We start from the raw sequence: 19585 nt of genomic DNA on the forward strand, positions 1-19585 counted from the left end.
ACCCTAAGGAATGGAAAAACACATAGGAAGGATCTCTCACTGGGCATCATCTCTCCCATCATATTGGCTGCCTTGAGGACTCTGCTTCGTTGCAGCAAAATGAAACAGATCAGCACCATAGTTACTGTTTTTAAAGTGACTTCCAAGAATTTTCTTATCAGGATTAAAATGAAGCAAATTACATAATGCTGTGGAGCCTGGATTCCAGCAACTCTTAAGGCTGCCAGAAATATCAGCTGTGTAATACAGATGGGCTGTATTAGGTGAGACTGAAACACATTTAGAAAATGCATTAAAAGTTTGGGGTTTTTTCTGAGAGGCCTCTTGCAGCCTGCTACCCCCAGTTTTTGCCACCTCAAGTTTCACTCAAAGACTTGGAAAATTGTTCACCAAGAAGTTTATGTTTAGTTACTGTATTAAAAGTTCCTTAAAACTTGTCAAGCTACTTTTTGCATAGAATTTCAGAATGGTCTGGGTTAGAAGGGACTTTAAAGATCACCTTGTTGCAACCCCCTGCCATGGGCAGAGACACCTTTCACTATCCCAGCTTGCTCAGAGCCCCATCCAACACGGCTTTGGACACTTCCAGGGATGGGGCAGCCCCAGCTTCTCTGGGCAACCTGTGCCAGGGCCTCAGCACCCTCACAGAGAACAATTTCTTCCTGATATCGAATCTGAACCTCCCTTCAGTCAGTTGAAATCCATTCCCCCTTGTCCTGTCTCTACAGTTCCTGATGAAAAGTCCCTCTCCAACTTCCCTATAGACCCTTCCCTATAGACCCTAGAGGAGGTGCTCTGAGGTCTCCATACAACCTTCTCCTCTCCAAGCTCAACAGCCCCAAGTCTCCAAGCCTATCTCCACAGCGAGGATGCTCCAGTCCCTTTATCAATTTTGTGGCCTCCTCTGGACTTGCTCCAGCATTCCATGTCCTTCCTATATACATTTATCCAGCACATCGTTACTTTGTAGTGGAAAGGTAAGTTTGCCACAGAACTTGCTATTTAAGACCATGTGGGATCTTGCATCCACTCCTGATGAAGTCCTAGTGACCCAGGGCAAATGTATTTTTATGCCACTCTTGCCAGCTCAATATCTTCTGTTGTGTATGTTGTGTCTTCAGCATCTTTTTTGTGGATCTCTTCCTTCCTCTAACTGAAAACCTGATCTGTGGACAGGAACTCCACCACTAACACCACACTCCCAGCTCCAAGGATTTGGTTGACTTACCTACCCAAAATAATATTGTCTTTCTGGCCTTCACTCAGTAAGTCCATGACAGAGCACGATCTGAAGCCACGTTTGCTGTATTGTGTAAGACAATTTGCCAGGTATGTGTAACCCTAGTGCTTTGGATGCATGTATGGACAAATTTGGTGAGCTGGAAAAAACCCATTTCATGCAGCCAACAAAAGCTGCAGTGATTCAATACCTCTATTTCTTCTCAAGAGAGGCCCTGTTTCTTTGTCCAAGTTATTGATTCGAGTCAATTCTGTGTGGGAGTATCTGGAAACCCTATGGCTTCAACATTGTGCTTGAGGAAGCCTGAAGTTTGAAAAGGTCACCTCTGCTAAAATAGATGTTTTAGCACAAATGTGATTGTTCCCAAGTCCCACCTTTCTTTCACCACTAGAGACAAGTGTTTTAACACCCATAAAGAGGACTGTCCTCACTGCCATTCGGTTTTGGCCTGAGTGGGGGCTGATCTGTGAGAGTCTTGGTCTCAAAATGATCTTCCCAGTTTGGCAGAACTAGGTTGGTGACAGCTGAGCTTCTTTTGGTGGCCCAAGGCACACGTTCTGCCTAGGAGACTTCACCAGGTAGCTCCTGGGCAGGTCCCCTGGCTGGAGAGGCACTGCCCTGCCCAGCCTGTCCTGGGGGCACCGTGGTTGGGCACCATCTGCTGCAGCCTCTCCTCAGCTGCCAGTGCTGTTTGGGTGCCCGTGGGGATGTGAAACTGCTGTTTGCCCACGAGGTGTAACTGTTTATCAGCCCAGCCTACCACGTCCTTGCTGCTCCCTGAGCACAGTTATTGCTGTTCCAGCCTTTGATAAGGCGACGGCTGATAACTACTGTACTTTCAGGCGAGGCTCCAAGTCAGCGGCTACCTTTCATCTTCATTTTATTGCCAAGGACGGGGACACACGGGCCAGACCACTAGCTAGCTAATAAGTAATAGGCAGCTTCGCTGAGTCCCACGAGCCTCCTCATCAGGTGGTACATTTTTCATCCATATAGATGTATATACATTTTTTGGATATCTACAGCTCCCACAGCGTGAGGAGCAGGCGAGGGCCAGCTCGTGGTGTGTGTGTGTAGGCTAGTGGAAATGCATGTCTGCAAAGGGACTCAGCTGTAATTGGGTAACTTGACAGGTAGAACAAACTCTTGCAGCCCTTTGCTCTTTCCAATTCCCAAATATGACAGCTTAATCATTTCCTAGACACAAAATGTCACAGAGATAAAGCAAAGTTTATAAAGGACGGCTGGTCACATCACAGAAAAATCTGGTGATATATAAAAGCAAAGAAACTCAAAGTTCAGGAAGCATTTGTTTTCCTCTGAACTTCCCTCCTTCCTCTCTCTCAGCACTCACAGAGCTGGAAATTCAGCCTGAAGGTTCCTTAAACAAATATAACTCTGTCCTTTACATCACCATACAGTTCACCATCAAGGCCACATTAGGTAAACTGTGAAAGTTGAAACCCAGTTGCTTTGTTCCAGGCCTTCATATATACAGAAGTGCTGGAATTTTGCTGAAATAACTGAAATAGGAGTTTCCTGTAATAAGTACCTTGTAGCTTTACGTATCTTTTAGTATCATCAAACACATTCAAATTTAGATATGATTTTCTTCCCACCGAAGTGGAAGCATCTTGGTGCCCCCAAAGCCATATTTAAGCTGACAGGAGAAGCACTTCCTCACTATGAGGGATGGGGTCACAGCCTTTCACCTCCCTTCCAGGGACATCACTTACAACTCCATGGAGGCTCATCAGCCTCCTCTGCTCAGATTCCCAACCCACTAATCTGGGTTGTATCACTAAATTTTAGCTTAAAAGACAGGATCTGCTTTTGCCTTTGTGTATGTAACACGGATGAAGCCTCCCACATGAAACACCATCACACAAAAATCATCATGGGCAGGTGACAGTTTGGGCCTTTCACTTTTTAGTTTGTGCTGTTTGGGGTTTTCTTGTTGCCAGGTGTTGGGCAAAGAATACATGAGTAAGAGAAAGAGCCCTAGAAGGAGAATGTTATTCCAAGCAATTCATACCATTAGCTCAATAAACCTAGAGCACAGCAGATATTATTTACCTTGAGAAGACAAGGCTTGGTTTTGTGACATGTATAATTACATCTGTTGATTGCACAGGACTGTCCCTGAGCTTTAGCATGATTAGTCAGGTGGTTTCTTGTAAGTACTTTTTGGGTGCCTGGATGAATCACTCCAGTTTGTGGTTTGTCATTTCTTGGTATTCTTTTAACACATCTTAGCCAGCAGAACGATTATCCATATTTGTTTGCTTTTGACTTTTCATTCCTTTACCAGAAGGGCTTTGGGGAGGTTGGTGGCTTTCTGCAGCTCACAGTTGGAATGGCAAGATGGGGCTCAGTGTGTTTATTTGTAATGTCTTAGTAATTGCAAAAACTCCCTGGGGCCTTCACAGACATGCTGGAGGACGAAGTCCTAGCCGTGGGCAACTTTCATTCTCCATCAAGAGCCACATGGTGTGGAAAGGCCATAAGAAAAGCTCTGAGAACAATAATAAAAATTACTCCATAAGCTGTGGCTTTCCAGAAGGTTGTAGATACCACAGAATTATGGAATGGTGTGGACTGGAAGGGACCTTAGAGATCATCTCATTCCAATCTCTTGCCATGGGTGGGAACATCTTCCACTATCCCAGGCTGCTCCAAACACTGTCCAGCCTGGCCTTGAACACTGCCAGGAATGGGGCAGCCACAGCTTCTCTGGGCAACCTGTTCCAGGGCCTCACCACCCTCACAGGGAATTTCTTCCTCATATCCAATCTGAACCTGCTCTCTGTCAGTGTGAAGCCATTGCCCCTTGTCCTGTCACTCCAGGCCCTTGTCCAGAGTCTCTCTCCATCTTTCCTGTGGGCTCCCTTCAGGCACTGCAAGGCCACAGTGAGGTCACCCCAAAGCCTTCTCCTCTCCAGGCTGAACAATCCCAATTCCCTCAGCCTTTCCTCCCAGCAGAGCTGCTCCATCCTCTGCTCCCCTTGGTGTCCCTGCTCTGGCCTGGCTCCAGCAGCTCCCTGTCCTTGCTGTGCTGGGCCCAGGGCTGGATGCAGCCCTGCAGGGGGGGCTCAGCAGAGCTGTGGTCATTGTCCTTTATTTATGTGGACCAAGTCAGGACAAGTAGTGAGATGTCACTGGAGGATGAAACCCTGTATTTAGGGTTTGAAAATTCTATAAAAAGAAAATATGCTTGGTTCAGAGAAGTCCAGTTCACACAGGATATATTGCAACCACAGAGGCAGTCCTTTCCTTAAAAATCCTAATTTGAAGCTACCAAATTTTCTCTCCACTTGGATCATTCTGAACACAGCTGTGACAGTATTCAGGACTTGGCCAGCCAGCCACTGACTTTCGCTGGATGCTTTCCTGATCTCCTATAACTCACTGCTGACAATATTATTTTGCCTTTTTTTTTCTTTTCTTTTCAGGAGTGTGGGTGCCTATTAGCTGTTAAAAAGCAGTTTACATACCTTAGCTGCACTCAGCCAAGAAGCAGCTACAGAACCCAACCCAATAAATCACAACGAGGGGAAAACAAAGAGGAGATGCAGAGTGAGGGCAGCAGGACACTCACAGTTTTAGTCCAAAGGAAGGGGAGATGGGTGTTTCCAGCAGTTTCCAAGAAACAGTGCTTCCTTATTCAAATTTTGTCACAGTTCTCTCTGGCATAGTTTCTGTTATCTGGCCACTCTTATCAGTAGTTTCTCCTGGAACCATAAGAAACCACATAGAACATCTTGCTAAGATGACAAAACATTCTTTGATTGCTTTTTAGAAGGGTTTGCTGCTGTTTAGCAGAATGGATTTACCCTGTGGATTACAGGAAGGGATTGAGAAGGGGTAAGGCAGCCATGGTTCAGATCAGCTGCCGTCACTGTGGAAGCTCAGCTACAACCTGAGCCCACAGCACACTCAAAACAAATAATGACACTCAGGATTCCCTCCCTTCCTGCTGAGGGGAATGTTGGCTCTGGAACTGTGTGGTAGTAACACAGATAAGCTATCTGGCTGCTGGGAGTTTTATTAGAAGCATCCATCTACTAGGATGATCCCAAACTCAAGCAGCCCTCCCGAGGGTCAGAAGCCACAACTATGCTCAGCCCATACAGAAGAACAGGTTTTCTCCACAACAGCTTCCTGTAAAAGTCACACATTTGTCAATACAAAAATCTGCTGGATGCTGGAAACAGAGAATGTGGAGAGAGTATGAAATGGAACATCATTTAAAACAAATAACACAGGGACTACCACCAAGTGTACTACAGGCTTTTATATACAGCTGAGTGAAACCCACTGGAGTTTTCATGTTTAAAAGAAGCTGCCACATAATTTTGAGATTGTAATCCCAGTGCCACATATTTTAGAAATGTGAGAAGAGACTTTGGCATAGATCACATGTGAGCTTACTGAAAACCCAAATTTAAACACAGAAATGGACCAGATAAAATACAAAGGGAAAATGACAAATAACTTAAGCCCCAATATTGAGGGCAAGTAGTGATAAGAAAATGGAAAGTGAGGGACAGATACTCAATTAATAAAATGTCTTAGAACTCTTTCAGAGGAGTGTTAAAAATAGAGTAGAAGTCAGTTGGAAACAGCAAGTGATGTTGTCTTGCCTGCTTTACTTTCACTGAGCAAAAGAGCAGAGAGTAAACAAAAAGTTCAGGGAGAAAATGCAAAGGCTAGTTCAAAATCCTTTTAGCTTTAAAATTTCAGCAAGACATTGGCCTGAAGCTTTAACTCTCTCTGTGTCTCTCTGAGTGGTGCAAAATTCTGTCTCTATTTCCATCAGTGCTTTGTGGGTTTCTCTGGAACTTTGCTCAGCACATGCTTGCCTTTCCAACAAGCCAGGGCAGCCAGAGGATGCACTCCTTGGTAATGTTAAAAGAGCAGAAAACCACTCCAGAAACACGTGGCAGGGATGAGTAAGCAAAGCCTTCCTGGTTGTTGATCTGTGATAGACTCAGCAACTTCAGCAGAGGAAATATTTATCTTAGAAGGGTGCACAGCTTCCGTTAGGTTTTCACTCCAGCACTAAAACCTGGTGCTGAAAGCTTTCATGATCAGATGATTTTATTTCTTTCTTCCTTTGAGTCACAGCAGTGCCTTTTACTGTGTGCTCTACCTGCTTAAGCAAACAGCCAGGGCTATTTGGTGAACTTTGTGGGCCATGCAGGAAATTTCTCACAAGGGTGCAGTGACAGAGCAAAACATTCACTGCACTGCAAGTTAGCAACACAGATAAATGGCAGAGTAGATTGGCTGGGTCACAGGTAGGAGACCTCCCCTCCTCCAATAAAAGCTGCCTTCCTTCCAAGGTTGGGTCCCTGGAATCCTAACAGTGCTGTTAGGCCAAGAGCAGAGATCCTCATGCCTGTGGTATTTGCTCAGAGGGCATGACCACTTTGGGCAAGTCTTTCATGTGAGTCAGCTTTAGCTGATCCATGGGAAAATTCCTTTGTGTTGTCAGGCAGGGTTTGCTCACAGTTTCAAAGGATAATCCGACTGAAAGGAAAATACATCTAAATTTTAGCATATTTTGGTCTTTGACTAAACACAGTGCGAAGCAAAGGATGCTCAGTTTTTTTGCAGGCCACTTTTAATGAGGAAAGCCCTCTATAAGGAACATGCAGAAATACTCCACTCTATCTCTGGATTCCACATCATCTTTGACCACACCAAATGTCCTATGTGCAAATACCAATGAAATAGATTCAGGTAAAAAGTGTAAGTTCCAATTGTGATGCCTGGAGAAAGTAAAGAGCTAATCCTGCAAACATTTCTTCATTTGGTTACCCTGTGTCTTGTCAGGTTATTCAGTTACTCAAGAACGGGCAGCAGGGTCAGGGCAAAAGCAGGACAGAGCATCTTCCAGGCTCCTTCTGCATCTCTGCATGAGGAGCATCCAGAAACTTCCACTGCCTCACTGCTGTGCAAGAGCTCTTCATTCAGAACTGAGCAGGGGCACTGCAAATCTTTGTGTCACTTCATTGACACATGGCTGGGACAGTCAGGCCTCTGTCAGTTGAACCCACTGCCAATAATGTGCAGCACTAATGAGATGGCAAAATGCAGGTCTGCCTCCTTGCAAAGCCTTCATGTACCTGAAGGATTCTGCAAGAAAGGTGTGAAAAGACTTTGCATGGGCATGGAGTGACACAACAAGGGAGAATTGATTTAAACTGACAGAGAGTAAGTTTAGATGGGATACTAAGAAGAAATTGTTCTCTGTGAGGGTGCTGAGGCCCTGGCACAGGTTGCCCAGAGAAGCTGTGGCTGCTCCATCCCTGGAAGTGTCTTAGGCCAGGCTGGATGGGGCTCTGAGCAACCTGGGATAGTGTCAGCTGTCCCTGCCCATGGTAGGGGGCTGGAACCGGGTGATCTTTAGGATCACTTCCAACCTAATCCATGATTCTGCCATTCCATAAGACACACACACACCTTGCCCATCCTCGGTGTCCTACTGCCATGTAAGCAAATGATGGTCCCTGTGGTGATGGTGAAAATGTCCTGGGCTTTCAGAGCCATGCTGCACTGTACCTGAACCTGGCTGAATTCTCCTCTGGTTCAGGTGTTGCTTTCTTTTAAAAAACCAGTTTCCATGATGCCTCAAAGACAAGTTCAGTGACTAGATGGGGTTCATATGTTGGCCAGTGAGAAATCCTGCTCTTCTGGCACAAAGAACTTGAGAACAGTTGCAGGAAATTAAAAGCTTGCAAAGTGGATGCATGGCCATGGTAGTTTAGTCACAGACCCCTGGCTAATGTAAATTCTTGCAGCCTTTTGCCTTCAGTGGATGAAACTGTTGTTCTACACCAGATGAAAAGGGCAATACAGTGCATTGTAATCACTCAGCCATCAGTAGTGCCAAGAAAGAAGTTTCTAATCACACTTTTGGTTTTTTCCAGTGTAAGTTGCCAGTCTTTTTTGTGAAGATAACCTTCAAAATGCCTTCAACCTCACTGCTGCTGAAAGTCTGTCAAGGTGAGCTCTCTGACAGAAATCGGATTAGTCACTGCTCTTGCCTTTACTCACAACAGGCTCTAAATCTTCAGGAAGTATAAACATGAGATCCATAGCCTGAATCACAGTCCAGCCCCAGCATCCTCATTAAGTGAAGGATCTGGGTGCTGCTCTGAAGATGTGTCACAGGTGAGGTGAACCCTGTGAGGAGATTTCTGGTGGCCTGCAAATGCAGAGAGAGGAGAGATCCCACTAGATGTGCCTCTGCCCCTCTATGCTCTTGCAGAGTGTTGGCATTATGAACTGTCCCAGCTGTGCTCAGGTGCTGGACCCGGAAAATGGGATGGATAGATTCCTGTTACATGGAGCTTAAGGAAGAAGCAATGCATAAACAGCTGGGAGATGCTTGGACACTGCAGCAATGGAATTCAATGCCAAACGTCTGATGGCTGCCCATGCAAATAACTACATATTACTCAATTCTGCCACACTTTTTGCTCACAAGAGTCTTACAAAGAAGGAGAAGGAGCCTCTGGTCCTGTAGATGATGTCCTGGTGGGCACTGAAACTCTCTATATAATGCAGCCCTTCTGGGGACACATGTTGATTAAACGGCTTCAGTGACTGCTGATATTCTCACCATTTAACAAAGGTTTTATGAAAACCTGTTTCAGCTTCTTGGCTGTTTATGAAGAATTTGTTCTGGCCACGATTTGCATATTTGGTGTCCCCACAGATGTTTGCAAAGACCTTGTGAGAGTATGTGTGTGTGTTACTTGCTACAACATGAAGAACTTGAAAAGTAAATATCAGTACATAACATTCCTCAACACAAGTCACTGGAAAATTGTTTAGAGGTTGTGTGTCATGTACACAGAGGTTTCCACAGGTGTTCCCTATAAACTCCATTGAAAGTCCTTGTTTTACAGAGGCTCCTGTACAACCACTCTCAAGTCCCATGCGCTCAGACCCTCACAGTTGCATGAGGCCAATCAGGATATTTATTTCAGTACCAAATTTTAGAAGATGACTGAATCAGTCCTAAAGTGCACAGACATCTAAACCCCATTGAAAATACTGACAATTAGACACATGAACACTCTAAAGAGTTGAGGGTTTAGATATTGTATCAGGTGGAAGGGGGCACAATATTCACATTCACAAACAGTAAATTACAAATGACAGCTGACATGGTTTTACCCTAGAATTGGGAGTAAATTGATTTCCAAACCAGCAGAGGCAAAAACCCCACACTAATAAATCATGTTTGAATCAGATACAGTTATAGAACAAGGGTGAGGGAAGGGATTCTGCCCCTCTGTCCCTCTCAGCTGAGCTCCCCTGCAGGGCTGCATCCAGCCCTGGGCCCAGCACAGCAAGGACAGGGAGCTGCTGGAGCCAGGCCAGAGCAGGGACACCAAGGGGAGCAGAGGATGGAGCAGCTCTGCTGGGAGGAAAGGCTGAGGGAATTGGGATTGTTCAGCCTGGAGAAGAGAAGGCTTTGGGGTGCCCTCACTGTGGCCTTGCAGTGCCTGAAGGGAGCCTACAGGAAAGATGGAGAGAGACTCTGGACAAGGGCCTGGAGTGACAGGACAAGGGGCAATGGGTTCACATTGACAGAAAGTAGGTTTAGATTGGATATGAGGAAGAAACTGTTCCCTGTGAGGATGGTGAGGCCCTGGAACAGGTTTTCCAGAGAAGCAACCATCCTTTAAATGTGATGCAGGCTTTAGACGAGGTGTTCTCTGTGATAATCATTACTTACTTAATTAATTACTGAAGGAACCCATCTCTTCCTGGTAATTTCAAATCGCCTGTTGTGCTTTCAATATCTGTTGAAAAATACTTGGAAGTGACCATAGTGTCATTATGAAAATACAGTAACTTGGCTACTAATACTGCAAACAAGGCTGTTTTATATGTAGTGCTCATCAGGGGAAGAGCAGACTGAGGTCAGAGCTCACAGCAGTTCTGAAGCTTCCTTACAAGAGGAAGAGGAGGGGCAGGCTCTGCTCTGTGACCAGGAACAGGACCTGAGGGCACGGCTGGAGCTGTGTCAGGGGAGGGTCAGGGTGGGTATCAGGGAAAGGTTCTTCCCCCAGAGGGTGCTGGGGCACTGAACAGGCTCCCCAGGGATGGCCACGGCCCCAAGGCTACCAGAGCTCCAGGAGGGTTTGGACAGCGCTCTCAGGGATGCACAGGGTGGGATTGCTGGGGGGTCTGTGCAGGGCCAGGGGTTGGACTGAATGATCCTCGTGGGTTCCTTCCAACTCAGAATATTTTATGATTCTATGATGCCATGTTTCATCTCTGATACATGTAATAATTTCTGTGTGACATTGTCAGCCTTAGAAACTCTGAGTAGTGCACTAAGCCAGGTAACCCAAGCCCCCTCACAGGCATTCTCAGTGTAATTAAAGCTAATGAGTGTTTATAGGTACATGCTTACTTGTACTTTTGATACCAGGGCTAAGAATAATTTGCATATGAGATAGAATCCAGTACTCAAGTTTAGGCCTGTAGAGCACATGACTTTTGCCTTTAGTTTTGAAAGCAGAGATTGCTTTCTGGGGTACCTGGATTATTTGCATAGAGGGAAAGCTAAAAAAGCCACCTGTCTGCCAAGGCCCAGCTTCTTTTTGAGACACTGTTTGCACACAGAACTGCCCAAGGGCTTTGCTATGAGGCAGAGCCTTGGGTTCCTGGACCCAGTAGTGAAAATGAGGCCTGGGAGGCAGGCAAGTAGCTGGCAGGACAGGGAATCACAGGGCAGGGGAAATGGCACCATCCCAGCACCTCAGGAGGCAGCAGAGGAGAAAGCAGCAATGGCATCAGGAGTCTCAGTTGCTGAAGAGCTGTAGAGAGTCCTGAGTTTGCCATGCAGCTTTTGACATAGTTTTCTATTCCTCAGAATTTCCACAGAACAGCTGTATCCAGCCATCAAAGTACCTGAATACAGGGCACTGTGCCTTCTGCAAGGTCCCTGATCTCACAAAAGTGTGTCCTTGCAAACAGAGGCCATTCCACCTGAGCAGCAGAACACAGAGGAGGAGACAAGGTTCTGGCACTAATAAAGAGATTTCTGGAAATCTGAAGCATTTTTCTTTCCCCCCTGCTCTTCACTTAGGTCACAGCTTGGGCTTTTCTAGCGATGGCTGGGAGCCAAATTCCCTAAAACTGCTAGAAAGGCAGTTCTCATACTATTTACAGCAGAACTCAAAGCCAGAATTAGCAGATATCTCATGAGTAAGCTCATTCTCATGAGATTTCTGGTCCAGCTTTGCACAATGGGGGAGACAGAAGTGTTATGGCAGGACCATCTTAAGCTCCATACAAATATTACACGCCCAGACTGGTGCACTGTGCTTTAGACTGAAGTATTTTAATCAAAGGTGTGCCAGCACCCCAGAAACAGAAAAAGGGAGTTCCCTAATGGCACGTTTATCTCATATTCTGGCAGGGAGAGCTTTTCAAAGCTTCTGGTCTGTGTGCTGCACATAGATGGGGCCAGGAAACAAAATGTCTACTGGCTGGTTTTGGTGGGGCTGTCCTTTTTCAGGAGCTAGGAGATGTGTGATGGATTTCTCCCACTTTTCTCCAAACAGACCTTCTCCTTTCTCAAGCTGAATCATTAATTAATGAGCTATGAGGAAAAAGAAGACACATCCCAGAAAGGTCAAGCTCTTGGTCTTCTGAGGATCCTTCTGGTTTGACTCAGAGGTGATATGAGTTTGGTGTGAAGCTTCAGGATGTGGGTATTTGCTGCATGTCTCCTACTGTAAAAACTCCAGTGCCAAGGGAACTTCAACCAAGCAATGCACCTGGAGTGTTCAGATGCACCAGGAATGAGTATTTCAGAGCCTCATGGTGCCTCGTGTTGCACTTGAGGACCAAATAAACACATTTTATGGGTTTGGATCAATGTGCTCATCCCTCTTCTAGTTTCTGGATCTGCAGATTGGTGTCTGCATTTACTTCCAATTTATTGCCAGGCAGCAAAAGTGAAAACCACACAATTGTTCTAGGTGAGCTCCCCATCTAAATTATCACTTCCTTTACTCTGAAAACACAAGGTAAACCTCAATTCATAGGAGCATCTTCTTGCTAAGCAGCTATTTATTTGATAATTCAACAACACTTAAGGTTCTCATGTCAAACTTTAAAGCAATTAAAAATGATTTATGAACTAAAGTGGTATGGAAACCATATGTCAAGAGACACAGGGAGCTTCATGGGCCTTCCTCAACAGCAGCAGCAGGACTTAAATTTATTTCAGTGTGTTTAGACTTTAGGTTTAGCTTTTAAACTGGACTTAGTGAAGAGTCATTTTCTGTTACTGTTTCTCTTAGAAAGGAAGATCTGTTCCTATGCATACTAGAGACAAGGCCAAAATTCTTTTTTTAATAGATATTTAAGAGCAGGATCAAACCACTATTTATTTATATACCAATTAAGAAGTTCCATCCTTCCAGCTGGGAAAATGCTGTCAGACCAAATTTGTTACGTACTGTACATTTTATTTTTGGAGCAGAGAGCTAAGAGTAAGTTGAGAGATTTTTTTTTTCCCAGCAGAAAAGATATAGTGAATGTTTTCAGGCATTCCTGGAATTAGATCAAGTTTTGAACTAGAGACAAAATCAGTGGCTCACTCATGAAAAACAATGAATAAAAAAAAGAACAGAATAGAAAAAAATTAAAAAGAATATCAAAACCTGTGTAATTATATTAGACTAGCCAAGAAGCTGTGGCTGCTCCATCCCTGGCAGTGTCCAAGGCCAGGCTGAATGGGGCTCTGAGCAGCCTGGGATAGTGGTAGGTGTCTCTGCCCATGGCAGGGGTTGGAACTGAATGATCCTTAAGGTCCCTTCCAACCAAAACCATTCCATGATTCCATGATAGCTGTGGTCTCAAGAAAATTGTGGTAATTTTTCAGCAAGTTCTCATTCACTATTTCCAGCACATCAGTCCCACTTCTCCATCTTGCTCATGCTTGGTCTTCACAGCAAACAGCTCAGTGACCTTTTTATGGAAGAGCTTTTCTGCTTCAGGGTAAATTCTACCCAAATCCTGCAGAACAGTTCCGTGAAGCAGCTGGAATGAACATTTGTGATTTGCTTTAGAAACCTAACTGCAGGATTTACATTCCTCAGGGAACAGGGACATTAGCTCTGATGACATTTTTTCCAGTAAACTGGCTGGAAGTTCAAATATTTGCAGCAAAATATTTCTGTTGACCACTGAGATATGTGTATGGATCACAACAGTGACACAAATAAATTTTAAATAGGTCAATGAGATAACTTCCAGGGCTAGGCAGGAAACAAGGATTCCATTCCACACCTAAGAAAAAACTGATACCACTGGGAAAAGTATTACTCAACAAAAGCTGAAATTTCATGAAGTTCAATGATCACCATCTGCAAGTCAATTGAACAAAGGTTCATCAATTAAATAATTTCTTTTCTCTCAGTTAATCTTACTGGATATAACACTCAAATTATGTTTTTTAATCACATTCTGGAAGAAGTTTTCTCCATCTGAAACACCTGCCTCTTTCAGCAGGTCTCTCTTGAACTCAGAACATGAAGGGAAGAGGGGTAGCTCAAGAAATTATTCCTACAGACTATTTTCTGTAATAATCCAGAATAATACAGAAAACATTTTTCTTTGAAAAGAAAATAAAAAAGCAAGCAGTTAGTTATTGTTCTAGTTTGCTCCTACAGAAAAACCCCAAATAACCAAAACCCCAAAGAAATGGTCAAAACAGCTGGATCTAGAAACTTCCAACATTTTGTACCCTGAGATCAAAGCAGGATCCAAAAGGATTTGGCATCAAGGGCATCCCATGGTTTGGGAGTACCTGATGTATGAGCAAGTCCTCAGAGGGAGGGATGCCTAAAGCTTTTTATAAGATCTACAATAAACCCATGTAAACTCACTCTCTGGCTCTGATTTCACTGATACATTGGGCCATCATATAAAGAACTTGGTGCAGTAAAATTCTGAGGAACTCCCAAATTACTTTCTGGGACCTGTTGGAACTGGTGGAACTTGACAAAAATATGAACACCTTTCATTTTCCTCAGGCACTGATGCTGAGAAGGCAAAACTTTTCACCAAGGATAGACAGCAGGACTTTTCAGATCACCCTGTGCTCCATCAGAAACAGGTCCTGCAGGAAGATCTGTGTGTATTACACTGTGCTAGTCAGTAAAAAGAAGGCAGTACACCTGAAAATGTCTGTATTATGAAATACTATGAATCTTGGCTGGTTTTTGTTATTCCCACAGCAAAAACAGCTCATCCTGTCTTTTTCATTAAAGAAGGATTTTTTTTTTATGCAAAAGCTTCTTACAGAATTACATGTTTGGCATTAGAAACTTCTAGAAATTCACATTTTGCCAGACTAAGATGGGAAAATAACCTTCTCAGTAAAAAAAAAAAAAAAAAAAAAAAGGTGCTTTGAAAAGCTGTAAGCATATAAAATCAACATGTTTTGACAGATTGTAATTTTTAATCTCAGCAGACCCAAAAGATGCTTGCAACAATCAGGATGAAAGAACAGTTCAATGAAGGTTTATTACAGCAGACTTTTTTCCTTTTTTAAATTTCCACAACTTGTTTGCTTTGGCATCTGAGAAATACCTTATGGCACACACATATCCTAGCTCCTGCTACTTTTTTTCAAAATATTACATTTCTTTTGTAGGAAACATGACCTGCTGGTGTGAAGAGAAGGAGGAGGAAGGTGAGCAGGTCTGATTGGGTTCTGTCCATGTCACTTGGTCTCTTAAGTTCTGGTCAGGTTTGGATGTTATCTTGCTTTGTCAGTGCCAGACATCTCTGTTCATCAGTTTGATTGAAATTACCATGTGTGGTCCTTAACCTACCAAATAGCCCTGTGCAGGACTCCAGGGACAGTGAGAAATCCAAAATGCTCAAAAACTTGCTCATTAACTTCTCTCAAAGCTGAGCACTGCTCTGAGCAGGAGTTTGGCTCTGCTGCTTTGCTGGGAGAGACAAGAATATGTAGTCTGTGATCTGAGATCTCATATGGAACAGCAGAGAAGTTGCTTAAATATCCCAGGCTCTAATGTGTGGAATGGGCACCGAGGCTGCTCATTCCCTGCCATCTGTTGAGTGAGGATTCAGAGCACTGTGGAGTTCTTTCAGCCTGACAGATCCAAAGACACTTTCATGTGGGAGAAAAGTGCCCTCAAGGGGAGAATGGCAGGAGATAAACCTTCTGCTGAGACTGTGCTTGCTGGCATCGTGGCCATCATTCAGGAGCACTGGAGAGAAGTGGGATTAGAGCAAAATCTGCTGACATGTGTTTGAATGAGACCTATGCAAGACCGTTGGTCAAGCAGTTCCCTAAATCTGCATCTATTGCAGGTGCGTGCCATGATTGGTCTCCACAGGGGGCAGGGATGAGCCAAAGGGAAGCAGATCACAGAGTCTGCTTTTGGCATCCCCGCATTTTGCTTGCACAGCCACACACGAGCATGACCTTAGGCTGCCATATGGATGGGGCATCCTTGTGAGGTAGATTTTTCACAGCCTGGGTGGCCAAATGGAGCACCAGGAAAGAATGCCAGAGCAGGAAGCCAAGGGCTTGCTCAGCCCAGAGTGTCTTCAGGGGTGGCTGCTTCCATCCTTGGCCCAAGAGAACAAACCCTGGGCAAGCAAAGCATGGCTGAAGCTGTCTGGGAGACAGAATGGGTTCCTTGTGTCCTTTCCACCATTTCCAGTGAAGGGTTGTAGGAGCAGCAGAACAATGTCACCTCTGCACCCACCCAGCTGCTTGCCAGAGGCAAATGCACACCCCTGGGCTTCAGCTGCCTGTGCCCCAGCCCAGCCCAGCTGTGGTGCAGCTGTGTGACCTTGGATCTGGCTGCTGGGAAAGAGCTGGGAAAAGCCTCACTGGGACACTCTCCTCTTCCCCTGGGAGCCACCCTTAAGACCCTCAGCTTTGGTGTTTGCATGAGCTACAAAGCAGCTGTGCCTGTGCCTGGCCATGCACCTCACTGATGCACACCAGGGTCCTGTCTCATTCCTCCAAATTCTCCTGGCCACCCCTGACCAGATGGCTGCTCCTGCTCACTGGCACTCAGGTCCTGTGACACTTTAGCATTCAGGTGCTGCAGGCTGCGCCCTGGTTGGTGAGACACCACCCTGCCCACCCCATTGGCTCCCAGATTACCTCCCCATGGGGAGCACCATTCAATGCCCAGCTGTAGCTTCCTGCTCCATCACACCAGTCAATGGTGGGCACTCAGGAGAGGGAATAGCTAAGCCATGGTTACATCACTGCTTTAAATCAACTGAATTTAGGGACCTGTTTCTGATGCTTGGTAACCAGAAGAGAACCACTGTGCATTCATTATGGGTGGGAAAGACTTGTGCATTTGTTTTTGCTGTCAGGAAAATATTGCCCCCTGTAATCTCCAGAGATGTGTCCTGCTTATCTTCACGTGACTTAGAAACCAGAAAATTCATCATTTCCTAGAAAGACTATCATACAACCTAAAAAATTCTTAGCATTAAGAAATATTAAGAAAAAATATTTCCTGTGAGGAAAAACTTTTTATCAGAAGCCTGTGAATTGAGCTGCTGACCAAGTAACAGATTCTATACTTAGCTGGGAAATATTTTTTGCCTTTGAAAGCCATGGACCACTGGAACTGGGACCCACAAAAATCCCAGAGAAATCAACCAACCAGCCAACCAACCAACATGTTCCAGGGACCAGCTTTCCCAGTGCCAAGAGCACAAGGACCACCAAAAGCCAGAGCAAACAGGACATCTGAGTTGACATGTTGTTACATTCCCACCCAATGGAAAACTTCCCATGGCTCATAAGCAGCCTGGGGATCCCCATGGATCTACCTGTTGCCTCAAGGTTTGTTGCAATTACAGTAAAGCTGCTAGGAAAGATTCTATGAATGTCCACAAAGAAAGTTTGCTGTTTATAGAGAACTATCTTCATGTAATTCGTGGAGACCTGATGTCCAAAGATCTTTTTCCGTGATTTGACGTGCATAAAAGATCACTATAATATAAAAAAATAAAGTTCCATGCACGTGGAAAATCACACTATGAAAAGCCAGTGTCCATAAAGAAGACAGAAGAATCCTGCAACTTTATTGGAATAAAGGGAGAAACCCCACCAGGGCACACCCGTGGGGTTTTCTCTCTCGAGGCTTTGGAGGCTGCGGCCTCCTTTTACCCTGAACTCCTGGCCCCATGTTGGCCTCTTCCTTTCCCCACTGGCCGAGGTACAAGGAAGGTACAGCCTTCCCAAACCACCTGCAACATATCCCCCCTTGAACCTGTCATTTCACCCCAGAGTTCAGGAACTCAGGATTATGTGGCCCCATCTGTCTGCTTCAGGAGTAACACTGTCCGGGTTCTGTAACAAACCTGCAGCTAGAAATTGGTAGAGACATTAAGACCCACTTCAAAGATGTTAACACTCATACCTTCACCCATGGAATTGTTTATAAAGACAATAGCACACCTCTCCTTTCACATGCAACCACTTGTTTTCTTTTTTCAGTGACCACCCCAACATGCCATGGTTGTACTTTAATATCCTTCCCCTTTTATTACCTTCTGCTGGCACAGTACTTTTCAGGCAGTATTACTGGAAGAAACAGATAGAAAGAAGATTTATTTTAAAGGCAGTGCAGAGCCTGCCTGGAAGCCCCTTTCCCAATCCTGATCCAAGTGTGGGAGGGTATGTTTCTTTAAGGCTTGTTATGTGTTCACGTAACAAGGCAAGTGCATACGTGAAACGAGCTTCTCCTGAAGCTTTAAGTCTGCAGGGAATTTTCTAATGATCGTTTTTAGTTAATAGGCACAAGTTGTTAGCCTGAGCTGGGAAAGCCTTTTTTTGTGCGAGCCAATTCCACCCCCTCTTTTTTTTCTTCTTTTTTTTTTTTTTTTTTTTTTTTTTTTGTCATGGATTTAGTTCCCACAGCTAATGCACCTAATAATGAGACCGGGCAAGCGAATGCCAGCGTAATGATATGGAGCTTGTTTGGCCCTGACAAAGAACACAGAACGGCTGGATGGCCTAAGCGACAGGCCAAGGGCTCTATTCATCCCGCAGGATCTCTCGCCCTGCGTGCCACCGAGCCCCGCCGGGGGAAGGCCGCACCTCGGGGCGGGCGAGGTGTCCGGCAGGCCCACGCTGCCCCCCACGCTGCCCCCTGAGCAGGGCCTGTCACTGAATGAGGGGCGAAACACTGAAACAGTCGAGGGTTAAGCCCTTGGGTGAATATTTTAATTGCTGTTTCGTAACACACATACGCACCAGCCAGTCAGAGAGAGGGAAAACATCCTTTAAAACTTACCAGACAGGTTACAAGGACCTCGCTCAGCCGCGGCTCCCTCAGCGCCGGTGGACAGCAGGGGGTGGTGGTCTGTCTTTTTAACCGGCATTTTCCACTCAGCGGTTTTCCTCTGCCCTTCCCCTCCTCTTGCAAGCTGAGTTAATAAACACCTAGCAGCTTACTCCGTGGCGTCTGTGTGCAAACAGCTCCCACTGAGCCAGGGAAAACTGTCCCTGCAGGAATTCCATTAGAGCCTTTTCCACCTTGGCCTCCCAGAGCACTGCACAAAGGGAGGTGGTGTTCCTGCATTCAGTCCGTGGGACGAGCAGGCCAGCCCAGATCTCTTCCCATCGTTCGTTTCCCGCCAGTTCAGTCACTTTAACTCTCTCTTTCTGTGGCTTGGCTCTCGTTTTCCACTTGTCACAGCCCACCAAATCCTCCTCAACTCAGGGAGCTCTGGGCATGAGAGAAGAGTAGGTTAAAATCGCTGTGGACATGAGAGACACGGGGGTGGGATAGGGCTGGCGGCAGATGGAAGCTCAATGTTGTCCTAGAAGACCCCACTAGGACTCCCCTTTAACAGGGATCAAACCAGGGGAAATTATGGGCTAAGCCTTGAGGGTTGTCTTAGGTTACAAAGATTTCTTTTTAAGTAGCTCTGTGGATAAGTAATTTGAGAGAAACCATTTACTTTAATGTATTTTACCTCTTACAGAATTTCTGCCAGGAAATGATCAGTTTCTCACTACTCTACAAAAATATCCAGCTCTGAGGAGATTTTTTCATAATTTACATAATATTGCAGTGTTTTAAAGAGATTTCTCTCTTTTCTACAGGAAATAATTTGCTTTGGCATAGCTGAGTCTATGACGTGTTCCTTGTCCTGAGTTGGATGACCATGAACTCCAGTGTCCATATGTGGAAATACTGACCCATCCAAGGCTGAAATGTGTATAGACCAGTTGTTGGTGATAAATAAACTGTGAATGCTCACAGAAAGCTGACCTGAGGGTCATAC

At 45.1% G+C, this 19585-nt stretch overlaps 1 long non-coding RNA gene across 2 annotated transcripts in view; it reads right to left on the reverse strand.

Annotated features, from left to right (window-relative positions):
- The window catches only part of LOC141728770 (uncharacterized), a 64340-nt gene extending 45120 nt beyond the window's left edge, over positions 1-19220 (reverse strand). Inside the window, exons 1-2 of one of the 2 annotated variants that reach the window (XR_012579941.1) lie at positions 18589-19220; positions 4839-4971 (exon numbers count right to left, since the gene is read on the reverse strand). This is a non-coding gene — a long non-coding RNA (uncharacterized LOC141728770). Of the gene's footprint in view, positions 1-4838; positions 4972-17842; positions 17877-18588 lie in introns of both variants that reach the window. The other variant, XR_012579942.1, reaches the window with a different exon arrangement.
- Positions 19221-19585: the final 365 nt, after the last annotated feature.

The sequence above is a fragment of the Zonotrichia albicollis genome, chromosome 4 (genome assembly GCF_047830755.1).
Source record: "Zonotrichia albicollis isolate bZonAlb1 chromosome 4, bZonAlb1.hap1, whole genome shotgun sequence".
NCBI lineage: Eukaryota > Metazoa > Chordata > Aves > Passeriformes > Passerellidae > Zonotrichia > Zonotrichia albicollis.